The sequence below is a fragment of the Notamacropus eugenii genome, chromosome 5 (genome assembly GCF_028372415.1).
Source record: "Notamacropus eugenii isolate mMacEug1 chromosome 5, mMacEug1.pri_v2, whole genome shotgun sequence".
In the NCBI taxonomy this organism is placed as follows: Eukaryota; Metazoa; Chordata; class Mammalia; order Diprotodontia; family Macropodidae; genus Notamacropus; species Notamacropus eugenii.
Genome location: NC_092876.1, coordinates 62,698,567 through 62,714,245, shown reverse-complemented (window position 1 = coordinate 62,714,245; position 15,679 = coordinate 62,698,567). Strand labels below are relative to the sequence as shown.

Genomic DNA, 15,679 nt, shown 5'->3' with positions numbered 1-15,679 from the left:
TTCCAAATATTTGAAGACAGATATCAAAATGCATGAATCTCTACATCCCAGTTCCTTCTAATGAAACCCAAATGGCATAGATTCAAGGTCTTCATCCTCCACAGTACAAACTCAGTACTATCCTTCATAGAACTGTGCTGCCCAGAACTGTATAATATTCCAGATGTTGTCTGACCAGGTCAAAGTAAATTGGGATGATGACTACTTACCCTTGGAAGTCATGTGTCCCTTCACACGGTCCAAAATTGCATGAGCTTTTTGGCTTCCCCATCACTGTTGACTCATCCTGAGCTTTCAATTCACAAAAATTCCCAGATCTTCTTTAGACAAACTGCTTGCACACATGAAGTTGATCTTTTTAACCCAAGTATAAAACTTTACATTTATCTCTACTAAATTTCACTTAGTTAGATTCAGTCCAATGTTCCAAGTCTCTTCAAGACCTTTGGATCTTAATAGTGTCTTAGAGGCTATCCTTCCAGGCGGCAATAGCCATTCCGGCAATCAAGACATAATCGGCGGCCGAGTACTGTAATTGATTTCCTGTAGCTTCAAACTGCCCTGTTCCTGTAAATTGCTGATAAGCCTGGGGGGCCTGAGCCCCCAGCCCACTGGTAGTGCTCTTTACCTTCTGAGAAAATTCTGACACCCAAATCACATTCTGCCCAGGGGTAAGGCAGGCTCTGGCTAAGCTCTTCCAGTCATTAGGAGTCAGAATGAACTGACCACTGAGAGTCTCAAGCATGGCTATGACAAAGGGTGAATTGCGGCCGTGCTTGGTACAAGCCTCTTTGAGAGTCGCTACTCTCTTCCACTCTATGGGTATGTGGCTCCTCCAAACCCCACCGGGGACACTGGGGTCCGCTATTTCTAGCACAGGGAATGTCCCTACGTCTTCTCCATTCTCTATGGCCTTTCGTATTCCCTTTTCCAAACTGGACTGTGGCCCTGGACTGTCTGACCAATGGAGCATGCTATAAGGAGGCACAGAGGGAAGACACGGTGTATTCTCCCCTGCCTCGCCTTTCCCATCTGCTAGATGGAGCTCCGAACCTATTTTTTCTCTACACTCCTTAACTTTCTGCTTGCCAGGGTTCTCCCCTCCCCTCTCTCCGCTTCCACTCTCATTCCAATCCCGCCCTGGTCTCTCCGGGCCTTCCAAAAGGCTTTTAATCACACCGAATATCAGGAAATCTAAATCCTCCAGCTCCCCGGGGCATTGTTGTTCATAAGCGGTCATTTGTTCTCAGACTGCTCCCCATCTTTCTCTTGATATTCTGGTCTGCTCGAGCCAGGGAGAGACCTTCCAAATCCTTTTACAAAATTCTCGGAGGTCGTTTAACTCTATAGTGACCCCTGCCTCCCTGCATTCCCTGTAAAGTATCTTAGCCCAGACCTCCTGTTCCTCTGGCTTTATTACTGGCAATTGATTCCCCATCCCTGCCCTTTTCCCATGGGTGTGGGAAGCTACTCACTCTTTCTCTCCTTCCGAATCTAGGATTCGGGACTCGCGTCTTTCACAGCCCCTTCCGGGTGTCCCAACCACCCAGGATATCTGCACTTGTCCCTGTTTGGAATGCGCCAACTGCCAGGCCTAGAGGCCTGAGGGCTACCCGAGTCTTACCTTACCTATCGCAGGTCTTCGGCTGGCCAAACCGGATAAACGTATGAAAGAAGAGACTTTCCAGAGTTGAACAAGGGTTAGGCTTTAATCAGGGTCTTGGTTACATGTGCAGGGGGAACTCTTCCTTAGGAGAGAGAAAAATCTCCCAAGGAGGCAAAGATCTTACAGTAAGAGAATGAAAGCAGAAGTGGAAGTGGGGAGAGAGGGGAGAGGGGCCTTCTGTCCTGTAAGGGTCCCTCAGCGCTAAGAGTGCCTTCAGGCTTTCCTGACCCTACTTAAGCTCTCTGGCCGCATAATTTGCACCTGAATAACCGTGCCTGTTAGATAACAATAGGTGTGCTCAGATCAGGGCCAATCTCGAGGGTGGGGATGCTCTCTCCCAGCACTTTTCTCACGGGAAGAGGCGGAAATGCACGAGATAGCTCGGTCTCACACCTTAATTCCCTGCTGTTCCCTGGGGGGCCTCATGAGAACTCTAAGGTTTAGAAGTCCTCACCTTTACCCACCTGAGACTGTCCACATGGCCCTTCTAATTTTGTGATGTTCAATAGCATAAGCCAAAAGCACAGATGATTGCGACACTCTACATAGAGAACTTTAAAGTTGTAATAAAAGCTAGGAAGGATGACTATTCAACAGTTCCAAATCCACCTGAATATACTATCACAGACAGTCAAGCTCAATGGCCTATAGTTTGCACTCTGTTTTCTCCTTTTTTGAAAACATGGGCCTTTACTCTTCTCTAATCCTGTGATACTATTCCCTTTCTCTAATATCTTTCTTATTAAAAATACTACCACCTTTTATTGCCTAGGTTTTCCCCAGTATCTCATTCCTTAGCCATAGCACCTTGGACCTGGAGTCAGGAAGACCTTAGGTCAAATCCAGCATCAGACATTTATTAGCTGTATGACTCTGGGCAAGCCATTTAACTTTTGTCTGCCTCAGTTTCATCTCTGAAAAATGAGCACAATAACAGCACCTACCTCCCAGGGTTATTGTGAGGATCACATGATAGTGCCTGGCACATAGTAGGTACTTAATAAATTCGTGTTTCTTCCCTACCTCCCACTTCAGATTCAGTTCCAGGGAATCAACTCTCATGACAAAGATTTTTTTTTTAGAGGAAAAAGAATTTATAAATCAGCAAAACCAATCAATCCAAGGGACTCTCTCCCCTGAGCAGCCATATTTGCTAGCTCTTTCACTTCCAAGAATGTAGATCACCTGGGTCAGATAACCTAAATTCACCAGTGGCAGCTAGCTAGGTGCTCTCTTAACTCTGAGTTCTAATCCCAATTTTGTCCACTGGTAAGTTTGGGCAAATTGTAATTTCTCTGGGCTTCAATTTTCTTATCTATAAAATAAGGAAGTTGGACTAGGTGACCTCTGAGGCCCCATACAGCTCTAAATTTGTGACTCTACAGAGCTGTGACTCTTGGAAGAATTAAAATTACAAATGGCCCAAAGGAGAACGAAAAGATACATGGCTGGTATTTATAGGGTATAGCACGTGACCAAAGATTTGAATGCCAGAGTGAGTTGTATGTATGTACGTATGTGTGTGTGTGTGTACACAGATGAAAAAATCATAGCAAACAAGAGGAGCTAGATGAGAAGGTGTCAGTGAATAAAGTGCCTTCTCTAACTGAGGGAATCATGGAGCCTTCACAGGATCGCATGAAGGGCACTAGGAAGAAACTTAGCACCCTGTGTGTGGAGTCTGGTCTCAGGCAAGTCACAGCTGCTATGGGCCTTAGTTTCCTCAACTGTAAAATGACAGGTTTGGACTAAGTGATTTCTAAGGTCTTTTCAAGCTCTAAATTCAATAATCCTATGAACTACAACAATGTGGCTCCAGCCACATTTCTGTGAGAACAAATTCAGTCTTTAGGGATGTCAATACATAAGTTACATCAAGAACATACTAAAATTTTATTAATCTCATTAAATTACATGCTTGGTGTCCTGATTTTGACTTAAATCACAAATAAGAGGGAAATGCCATGAAAGTTAGTTTTCTCTAGCTTAGTCACTTCTCCTTAAGGGCCAGAGGAGAGCCAAAACCAAGCATAATCCTTCACATTCACTGCTAAACCAATCTACCAAGTTGGAGAGTGACAATCTTATCACTGAATTTAAATGCCCTTAACATTATTTTAATACTTTTCTCAATGTGCTTAGCAGCTTGCTTTTCCCCTCATTATCCAAGATGATGCCTTTGAAAAGCAGGTTATTGGAGATCCAGGAAACCACATATCCCAATTCAATTTCCTTCCCCCAAATCAAAGTGCTTACTCTCTTGAAGAGTTTGAGAGAGGCCAAGAGGTCCCTGCCTTCCCCCAGGGTGCTGCTGGTACAGGCAGTGCTCCAGAAGCATAATGTAAATACTCAGCCTGAAACACCAGGGCATACCAATTTGTTTTTCAATCTATTTTATTTCAGTTCAAAGCACCATTGCAGACAGAGAGTCCGAGAAAACAAGCCACAGTCTGGTTATACCCAATCCTCCTCAATCTCCAAAAGCAGCAGAGTATTGCCAAAGTGTGGCTTGTTTTCCTGGGCTGTCCGTTTGCAATGTCGCTTTGAACTGAAATAAAATAGATTGAAAAACACATTGGCTGCCCTGGCTCTTCCTCCAGGGCTTTCCATCATCCTGCCAAGCAAGGGTCATCACCTACTCTCTGGCTCAAAACCCAGCCGACTCAATCATCAAGTAACGCTGTACTGATGTGAATGTGAAGGGCCCATCCAAACCCAAAACAGCAAAGAAATTCAAGGCTTGCTTTTTTACTTTGTGTTAGCAGGCCACTTTTACTCCATTTGCTAGGTTGGATTATAGCTTCTGATGACATCTGCAAGATGGTTTCTAGATACAGTTTCAAGTCAAAACTTTAAATTTCTGTTCTTTCTATAGTACTCTCTTCATCTATTATGGCCTCAGCATAATTTTTCACATTGGCTTAAAACAAAAACCCCAAAACCCAGCATCCCATTTTAGACAGTTCAAAAAACCTGTTACTTCTCATCTACACACAACTACAAAATCATAAATGTGGAGTTAGGAAGGACATGAGAGGTTATCTAGGGAAGACAGCTTAGTACAGGGGAATGGCAATTGGCTCTGCAGAGGAACTGGGTTCAAATCCCTCCTCTGGCATTTACTGTCTTTCTGACCTTGGAGAAGTCATTTAATTACCTTGGGCCTCAGTTTCTTCATCCGTAAAATGAAAGGGTTGGACCAGATATCTTCTAGGGTTCTCTCTAGCTCTAGATCCATGAATGGATGGATGGATGAAGGAAGGGGGAAAGGAAGAGACAGAGAAAGGATAGAGAGAAAAAGAAAGGAGAGAAAGTAAAAGACAGAACTAGAATTCACACCCAGACCCTCTGACTCCACATTAAGCACTTGACAACAGATTATGCTACTTCTGAAAGTTTTCTTTAATAATCAATATTTTTTTTAAATTCTGGGGGACAGAGGACAGATAGAGGGAACTCCCTCAAGATAAGGAAATCCCCTCTATCAATGTAGGTCACCACCTACTCTGCAACTGATTTGTAGTCTCATAGAGCTGCTTAGAGCGTTGGAGAGCAAACTGCCCTGCCCAGGATGTTTCGGAGACAGGATTTGAAGCCAGAGCTCTATCCACTAGCGTGCTGCCTCTGGCCACCATTTTCCCAGCACAATAATAATAGTTGGTATTTAGGGAGTAGTTCAGGGTTTGTAAAGCATTTTACAAATATTCTCTCCTCTCATCCTAACCACAATCCTGGAAGGTGCTAGCATTATCCCCCTTTAGCACAAGCCTAAAATGAATCATGCCCCTGGCTGCCCAGGAAGAAAGTTTCAAGCACAAACTCCTCAGCCTGGCATTGAGTGCCCTCTATAATCTGACCAAAACCAAACCTGAACAGTCTCAGCTCCCACTATGGGCACATGTACTCTTGTGACCAGAGCTCCTCTCCGGGCCTCCATTCATTCCCATCTCTGTGCCTTTGCTCCTATCATCCCTCATTCCCACAATGGCAAATGTCACCCCCATAGACGTCTGTTGAGCTGCTTCATTTACTCAACTATTCAAGGTATACATTTCTTTTAAAAACCAGAGGAGACAGACCAGGATGGTGAAGGGCCTCAAGCTCATGCCCCACAAGGACCAACTGAAAGGATTTTGGATATTTGGCCTGAAGAAGAGAAACCATAAGAGACAAGGGTGCTGTCTTTACATATCTGAGGGGTCACGATGTGGAAGAGGGGTCAAATTTGTTCTCCTTGGGTCCAGAGAGCCAAGTAAGAGACAGATTTAGGCTGGATCCTTAAGAGCTGAAAAATACTGAATTATTGAAATAAAAAAAGTGGTGGTGGGGTCTGACTTTGGGGTCTCCTAACCCATGCTGCCTATCGGACCTGAGGAAAGACCCTGATCCTTTCACTTTCCCCACAGGCAACTCTGGAGACTATAACACAAAGCAAAAATCGAGCACTGAATGTCTTTGTTATTTTAGGTTTGAGTGGATCCTTTATATCAATATAGTTTTAGTTGGTAATTTGACAATGATGATCTGCCCTGGTGTTACCAGGAATCTTCTTAGGCCTGGCTGTCTCCCTCAAATATAGCTGTCCAAAGATGGAATGAACAGACTGCACAGTTCTCTCTTACTAGGGGAGGTAAAGCTTTCAGCAAACTACTAGCCAGGGTTTTAAAAAAAATAATCCTGAGCTTGGCAAATACCACATAAAATAAAGATTTCCATATACAATGTAGAACAAAAAAAGATTACACATGAAACTATGAATCTATTACTTATAGCTTGCTTTTCCTTGATATTGTAACATATAATATATAACAAATTTAACACATAACTTTCAAAGCTGTCCCACTTGCTTGCGCTTCCTTCTGGTCTCTTCTACATATTTCCTTAAAATGCTTCTAAGATTCTTTTTTCTTTCTTTTCTTTTTCCTTTTTAGCCAGGGCTTTTGGAAAAGGAATATACAACACTCAGCTTGATGCTATCTGAAGTGCCTTCAAACCCAGAAATTTTGAGTAATCCTAAGGAGATCCAAGTTCCAGAACAAGTTCTGAACCTGTATCAATTGTATGGCTATGAGCAAGGCACTAAGTCAGCATGGTATAGTGCAAGATTTGGAGTCAGATGACCTCTCAATGGTGTGACCTTGGGTAATTCATTTACCCTCTCTGAACTTCAGTTTCCTTATGTGTAAGATGCGGGTTATATTTCTGCTTTCTATTTCTAAATCTATATTCCTAAGACCTCATTTCTTCATCTGTTAAGATAGTATTTTGGTTACCTAGATCACTGAGGTCTTGTGAACTAAGTACTTTGCAAACTTTGTCTAACCATTCCATAAAGCAATCTGACTCAGAAATCCCACTGAAAAGCATAAAATCCAAGGAGGTCAAAAGTTAAAAAGGTGCTATATATATATATATATATATACACACACACACACACACACACACACACACACACACACACACACACACACACACACACACACACTTATAGGAGCACTTTGTGTAGCTAAGAATTGGAAACAAAGCAATGCCCATCAACTGGGAAATGGCAAAACAAATTGTGGGGAATAAATGTAAAGGAATATTACTGCGCTGTAACAAACAATGAATATGAAGACTTCAGGGGAGCAAAGAAAGACATGAACTGATAAAAGGTGACTAGAACCAGAACACTATGCACAATAACAACAATATAAACTAAAAGGAAAAAATTAAAACTGAACTCAATGTATAAAATGCACTTCTTTGTAGACGGGAAGTACTATGAGTGTAGAATACTGCATAGCTCCACAACTGGGAGGGATCTCAGAGTCCATGCAGGCCAACCCCTTCATTTGGCAGAGGAGGAAGCTAAGTCCTCTGGAGATTACATGACTTGCCCGGAAGTATCAGACATAGATGCAAACCCAAGTCCTCTGATTTCTCTCCTACATGGTCTCTGTCATGGCTGAGGTGTTAATGTTATTCAAGAGTTTTTTCCTTTGCTTTTTACTCACAATGACAAAGAATGGTGTGGGAGAAATATACTGGGAAATGGGAGAGGAACAAGGAAGGACCTGACCCATGATTTCCTCAGTATTGGGAACTCCCTCCATCAATGTAGGTGAGCACCTTTTCTGTAGCTTACAGTCTTAAGAGTTGACCAGAGCAGAGATATTAGGTGTCCTGTCAAAGGGCACATAGCCAGGACGTGTCAGAGGTGGGCCTTGAACCTGGGTCTTTCTAGTTCCCAGGTCAGCTCTCTTGTCTAATATAGACTGGCTAAAGGGGATGGAAGAACAAAAGACAGCAATAATTTTTAGAAACTGACTCCGTAAACATTAAGCAGTAAGTCTGAGCAGGGCACTGCAAAATGAGATGAAGGCTCAACTTCCTTTCCTAACCTCAAGGTCAAAGATCTTGCCTCAGTTTCCTATAACATTTTCCCAGATTATTCCCTACATTTATCTTACAGTATCACAGCTATTTGTGACCCATCAACCTCACCCATGAGACTGTGAGCTGTGATTTTAATCACCATTTCCAAGCATGTGGTCTTGTGAACTGAAGCGTAGGGATTAACTGGCTAAAATTATGAGAAATGCTTTGACTAGAGGGTTCTACAATTAGTTTAGAAGAAAATTAAATTATTTTTGCATGAGTTTCTCTCTAAAATGGGGGTGTCAATAAAATTATTTTAAAAGAATGGGAGGAAGGCTGAAGAAAAAAATCTGGCTCTATAGAACTGCATTCTGCTTCAAGAGAAATAACTATAAGTTTTATCTTTGGCCGACTGTAAACAATCAGCACTCCAAATCACCTATAGCTGGGGTCCATACTTGGGCAGTTTTCTCTAGCAAGCAATACACAGGTATCTAAATAATAAAAATCTATTAGAATTCCAAAGCAGCCACATACAGCTAATGTTTTCCCCCTCAGGTTTCCCTTTGCCTTCACACAGCACTTCATTCAGTAAACATTTATTAAGCACCTACTATATGCCAGATACTGTACCTGCCCTCAAGAAGCTAAGGGAGGCTAATGGAGGAGACAACGTGCAAACAAACATATTTGTTTTTGTGTTGTGTCCGACTCCGAGTGACCCCATTTGGGGTTTTCTTAGCAAAGGTAATGGAGCACTTTGTTGTTTCCTTCTCCAGTTCATTTTACAGATGAGGAAACTGAGACTAACAAGGAGAAGTGACTTGCCCAGGGACACACAGCTAATAACTATTTGAGGCTGGATTTGAACTAACCAAGATGAGTCTCCCTGACTCCAGACCTGCTGCTCTATCCACTGTACCACCTACCTGCCCCTAAAACAACCACACAGAAACAAACTATATACAACAAAAGCATGGAATTAAGAGGGGTTGGGGAAGGTTTCCTTTGGAGGGTGGGATTTTAGTTGGGACTTAAAGGAAGACAGAGAAGTCAGTAGTCAGAGCAGAGGAGGGAGGGTGTTCCAGGCATGGGGGACAGACAGAGAAAAGGCCCAAAGCCTAGAGATAGAGCAGCCTGTTGAGGAACAGCCAAGAGACCAGTGTCACTGAAAGAAAGAGTACATGGGGGGAGTAAGGTGTAAGAAGACTGGAAAGGTAGGAGGGGGTATGGTTAGGAAAGACCTGGAATGCCAAACAGAGCGTTTTGTATTTGTTCCTGGAGGCATATGTGCATCATATCCCTAACTCCTCAAGGAGGAGGGATTCTTTTGATTCTTGTTTTCAACATTTAACATTTATAAGTTAATGGTATGTGCCAAGCAGAGAAATCAGGTAATGCAGTGGATAGAGAACTAGGCCTGGAGTCAGGAAGACTCTTTCTGAGTTCAAGTCTGGCTTCAGACACTTACTAGCTGGGTGACCTTGGGCAAGTCCCTTCACCCTATTTGCTTTGGTTTCTTCACCTCAAATGAGCTGGAAAAGGAAATGACAAACCCTTCCAGTATCTTTGCCAAGAAAACCTCAAATAGGATCAGGAGAGTCACACAGGACTGAAAACAACTGAACAACTAATGTAGCAAGCACAGTGCCAGATGCTAGGGATACAAAGTCAAAACTGAAAGTCTCTGCCTTTTAGGTTACATCTGACCAAGAAGAGGCGGGAACAGGAAACAAAGTTAATGTAACATATTCACAAACAAACACAGTACAAGGAGAACTGAGAAACAAGGAGCACTCACTAGCAGCTGGGAAGGTCAGACGCAGCTTCCTGGAGGGAGACCACAGCGGTTCTGGGAGACAGAGGGAATCGCTTGCGCTTGCTTTTCCATTCCTGGAACTCTGCTCAGGGCTCAGCACATGCACATAGTTAATAAGTCTGAATGTTTCATCGGTGTAGTTGATGTCCCTACTAGAAATGTGTTAAATTTACACTTTGTGTCTCCCCTCTTGCCTAGCATGGTATTTTGCACACTGTAGGGGCTTAATAAATGACTAAATTGCTGAATAACTATATAACAATAGTTTTTAAGGACAAATATGGAATAGACTTATAACAATGTATTTCTTAGGAGGGGGGAGCAGGTAATTGGGGGGTAGGGATCCCACAGGGAACAAACTTAGAGCCTTGGGAATAAAAGCAAAAAAGAGCCAAGGATTTAAAGTCAAAGAATTTGGGTTCAAATCTCAACTTTGCAATTTTCTACTTGAGTGCCCTAGGACAAGGCACTGACCTCTTTGGTCATCTGTTTCCCCTCCAAGGGTACTGGAATAGAAGAGCAGCTCAAGTTTTCTGCTCCCACCTCCTAAGATCTTTTGTTTATGTGGGCTCCATCTAACAATATTTACCATATTAGAAATCAAAATATCTTAATTATTGTTAGGAACATAGTTTTGACTTTGAGGACCCCCTAGATCCCCAGGAGTCATCGGAAGACTCTGAAAACCACTTGATTAGAATGATAGCTAGGATCCCTTCCAGCGCTAAGTCTACGGTGCTGTGAACAATGACCTAAAAGTCCTGGAGATGTGTTCAGCCAGCTCCACCTCCATCCATCTTCCTCTCTTCTTGGAGTGACCTATTTCATTCTTTGTCTTCCTGCTTCTCACCTTTTGCTGCCACCATGCTCTCCTCCTAGCTCTGCTCCCTGTGCTTCTAGACCTCTTCCTCAGACTTCCCTTGCTTTGCAAGGCATCAATAAATTCATTTCACTAATGAGCCAATGAGAGAAGACTCCCTTTGAACATTCTATCCAGGTACAAGGCCAAACATGTGATTAAAATAAGGGTCTTCTGGACAGGACAAATAATTATTCGGTCCTTCTATTGTGTTACTTTGTGGAAATTAATAAGATGGATAAATGTGGTATCAGTAAACAAGTATTTATAAAGTGCTATGTGCCAGGCATAGTACAAATCTGTAGTGTGTGAAAATGTTAAATACCTCTGGTGTGAACAAAAAAAAATCTATGTATGTATGGCTACAGTTCATGCAATACCACAACCTCAGAAGAATCAACATTATAAGTAGACCAAAGGACAATGCAAAGCCACACAGTGACAACCTCAGGCAAACATTTTACCTGCCTAGGCCTACTGCCACATCTGTAAAAATGAGGGGTCAGAATGGGTGACCTTCACCAACCCTTTCAGCTCTAAACTATATAAGCAAGAAAGGCAATACCGAGACACTGGCTAGTAGATAGCCAGAGACTTATCCTGGTAACTCCCCAAAATACTAAAAATGGACCAGAGTAAACCATCCAGTCATGGTGGTAAAATCCTCTCTGGAAGGGTTATGGAAAGACAGGCACAGGAGGCCAGGCCTGGAGAGGCCATGAAGCATGTGGCTCAGTGAGAAGACTCACAGAAAAAATCATGGGAAGAATGCAAGGTGGTACATCAAAACAATGTCATGGCTCTTTAAAAGTCATATCTTAATAGGACCACAAAACATGGCTCAGATCCCTTCAAAAGCAAACAAGACGGTGACCATCCCTGCCTTCAATCAAGGCATGGCAGGGCTAGAAGGGACTTTAAAGAATGTGACACACTCCTTGAAAGAAGGGAAAAAAAATATTTTTAAACCGTGCTTTCTATCCCCAGGGCTTAGCACTAAGCCTGGCACATACCGGATGCTTAACAAATGTTTACTGACTAGCTGACCATCTCCGTCATCTTACAAAGGAGGAATTTGAGGTCCAGGCAGGCAGGAATAGCAGAAAGGGCCCTAGATGCACTTGAAGTCAGGAGTCAGAATCTGAATTCCCACAGCTCATACCTCAAGATATGTGACCCTGAGCAAGTCACTTCCCTCCAAGTCTTAAGTTTCTTTATCTTTAAAGCAAGGGACAATCACAGCCCTATTACCTACTTACATTCGAGGGAGATCATGCACGTGAAGCTGTTTGTAAACTTTAGAGTTGCACTAGGGAAGCAATAATAGCTGGCATTTTTACAGATCTTTGGAGATCCCATTTGAACCTCCCAAGCCCGTACCTCCCCAGGTGGGTTCTATAGGAATTAGCCTATTTTACACAAGAGGAAAGAGAGGCTCCTCCGGGTGAAGTGATTCAGATACCTCTAAGGTTAGGGATTAACCTGCTCCAGAGCTAAATCCCTGGTGCCCGGGACAGGAAGCCAGATGGGGTTGGGCCCTCCACCGCTCCCGGTTCCCCAGGTGGCCGCCCTGCCCTGACTTGCCCAGCCCGGTGGTGAGCACTTCCCAGCAGATCCATTAGTAAGGGCTATCCCTCATGGCCAGGCCTTGTCCACCCGGGCTGGAGTCCCCCTAATAAGTGAGGCCCTGGCTCGCGGCCCCTGTGTGCCCTGCCTGGGCCCGGTGCCACGCACACACCCGACCCAAGGCACAGCCTAGCTAGGGGTCCACCAGGAGTCCCGGGTACCGGACTTCCAGGCACTTGGGCGTGGACAGAGCGCTTTCCACCGAGGTGGACAGTCTCCCTGCTCCCCCCACGTCTCAGGGTCTCTACAAAGAGCCCTGGAGTTGGAAGTCCGAGGGCCTGGGTGCGAATCCTACACCGCCACGTGTTTATCTCCTCTGACCCCAAATGTCCTGCTCAGTGTGTCCAAGGCAGGCGCGGGGCTCAATGCGCCCTCAGGTCCCGGTCCCATGGCCTGGGATCTCCCAGAGCTTCCTGGGGAACTGTCCGCCTCAGTTTCCTCAAGTCAAATAAGGGTGGTAACAGGCCGTGGTTGTGGGCATCACACCTAATGCCTGTCCCTCCTGCGGTCCGGGGGGGGGGGGGGGGGGGGGGAGGGACGGGCACAGCCCAGGGTCCGAGCCCGGGTTTCTCTAAGAGCCGTTGGGGTGCTTGGGTCGGGGCATAAGAAAGGGCCTGGGCCCGGGCCGGGCCGGGGGGTGGGTGTCCAGCTTGGAGGCTCAGGCCCGGGCCGCCCGCCGGCGAGGCCTCCCGAGGCCCGGCCCCAGGCCCCGGCTCCGCCTTGGGGCCCCAACCCGCTCGGGAGCTAGGGTGGTCAAGGCGGCCGAGCCCCAGCCCCGCGTCACTATGGTTACCTGCTCGGCGCCGCCGATTCAAACTGTCTGTTCTTTATTGACAGCGGCTTGGGGGACACGCGAACACTCGGGCTCCAGGAGGCGATGGGAGGGTGGCGGCGGCGCGGGGAACAATAAAGCTTTCTCCATTCAACAGCGCCGCGGCCGCCAGAGCTGCGCCATCTTGAGGCTTGTGAGGCGAGGGGAGGAGAGGGGAGGGGAGGCGGGGGCCGCGCGGAGTTCGCGACGTCCACCGCGTCACGTGCGTGAGGAGAAGGGCCGAGTGAAGGATGCCGGGCCTTTGGCGCTCTTTTAAAGGTCCCCAGCCCCACCCCCTGCGGGCTTCGTGCCCAGTTATGGAAGGAACCTGGCCGGGGTGGTGTTGGGGCGGGGGGCGGGGGGTGGGGGGTGGGGGGTGGAGACAAATGGCGGTTTAACTTAAACGTTTTCTCCGAGCCTACGGAACACCCAGATTCGTAAAGGGTCATCCGGGGTCTGTAAGCAATGGAACGCTCCATTGGTGGAGTGGCTCGGCCTTTGGGCTCATATGATTGGTTGAACGATTGATTTGTATCCAATCACTGCTGAGCACAGACATTCTAATCCCCGCCCCCAGCTGTCTTGAGCCAAAACAAACAGTCAAGCGCGCGGATCCTCAAACCGGACATCATTGCGCACGCGCACTCTCTCTGGCATTCATAGCACTGCCAGACTCCCTGCAGCGTGTCGTACCATCTGTCTGTCAGTCAGTCAGTCACTGACACTCCAATCTGCTTACGGTAGGGCTTCAGCTCCTGCTGTATGCACGCGTGTCCCTAATAGCCCAGCCCTGTCACTTGTCCCCCATTCAGTCCCAGTGACATATGTCCAGCATGGTACTTAGTGAGCGCCTGCTGTGTGCACAGCTATCCCTGTCACCTCTTTCCTATCGCCTGTCACTTGTCACTTGCTCAGTTACTGTGACGTAAACATAGTACAATATTTAGGAAAGAGGAAGGAAAGGGAATAAACATTTATGCAGCATTTACTGCGTGCCAGGCACTGTGCTCTCCTTTTACAAATGCTATCTCATTTGACCCTCACAGCAATCCTGGGCGGTAGGTGCTATTATTATCCTTATTTTCCAGGTGAAGAAACTGAGGCAAACAGAAGTGAAGTGACTTTCCCAGCACCACAGAGCAGAGACTGAACCCAGGTCTTCATGACTCCAAGGCTTAGCTTCTGCTGTGTGTAACACTGTCCCTGTCAACCATTCAGTCATACCTAAATTCAGCATTTATATATATTTATAGATATATAAATATAAATAAATATTTATAAATACATAAGTAAAATATAAAAAATAAATATATATTACATTAAAATAAAATATTAATATATTAAAATAAATACACATTAAATAAATCACCCATTCAGTCATCACCCATCACCTATTCAGTCATACTTAAATCTAGCATTTACATATTTATGTATACAAATATATAGATATAACATATTAAATATATTATATATATTAAATTTTAGCATTTATATAAATTTAAATTTAGTGAGCCACTGTGGACTGCAGTCCCTGTCACCACATCTCTATTGGCTCTCTCTATCCTACATCCATCAAAGCATTTCATGGCCTCCCCTGTCCTTACACAAACCTACTATTCAGTTGCTGTCACACATTCAGGACAGTATTTTCTGAATATCTCCACAACTGTCCCAGTTCATCTTGTCACTGATCATACACTTGGTCACTGTCACACATAAACAGTACAGTACAGATCTAGCTTCTATTGTGTTCATGTCTGTCCCATCCTATCCAAGTCACCTCTCACCTTGCTCAGTCACCATCACATAAACTCAGTACATTATTTCTTAAGTTTCTATTAGGCATATGGTCGTATCATCCACAGTCAACAGAATTTACTGATCTCCTACTGTGTGTTTGTCCATCATTCTCTGATCACCTATCACCTGCTCCATAACTATTACACACCACCATTTTTCTTCCTCCCAGAAATTCAGCGAAATATTACCCTGATTCTAATGCACTATGGACTGTCACACTCCATGCTAGTCACTATTCACTCACTTCATCACTGTCAACCCAGCCTCTTGCAATGGCATGCAACAGTCACTTGTTTACTTGGCTACTTTCATTGATTTGTGGCTACTGTTGCAGCCACATTCCTTGTATCAAATTCGGATGAGCCCCTGTGGTGTGCATGGCCCTCATTCACTCTCAGACTAATATTAATGCACATGGAGCTCATAATCTAAGCATATTACAAAAAGATGGGTACAGAAAGGCAGGCAGGAGGGCATAAATATAAATATATGGTCCTGTAAATGTCAGGAGTGTTAAAACTCAACGATAAACTGAGATTTGTGAAGAAAGCTAAGGACAACAAAAAGAGGGAGGGTGTTTTGAACTATACTGGGGAAAATAAGAGGAGAAAAGAAAGAATAGATAGTGTTTCAAACTCTCCAGTCATCTGGGGACACCTCCAAAGAGAAAATTAGTAGGCTCTGTCATCAAGATAAGGAGTACTCAAGAGATGGTCAGTGAAAGAGGAATGGAGAGGG

At 44.7% G+C, this 15,679-nt stretch overlaps 1 protein-coding gene across 7 annotated transcripts in view; it reads right to left on the bottom strand.

The window, feature by feature from the left end:
* Positions 1-13,381, bottom strand: part of ZBTB40 (zinc finger and BTB domain containing 40) — a 75,225-nt gene extending 61,844 nt beyond the window's left edge. For 2 of the 7 annotated variants that reach the window (XM_072609231.1, XM_072609232.1), the window contains exon 1: positions 13,124-13,381. The gene's annotated coding sequence lies outside the window, so the exon portion shown is untranslated. Of the gene's footprint in view, positions 1-9,827; positions 12,848-13,123 lie in introns of those variants that run through there. The other 5 variants (XM_072609225.1, XM_072609227.1, XM_072609229.1 and 2 more) reach the window with 4 other exon arrangements.
* Between the last annotated feature and the right edge of the window lie 2,298 nt (positions 13,382-15,679).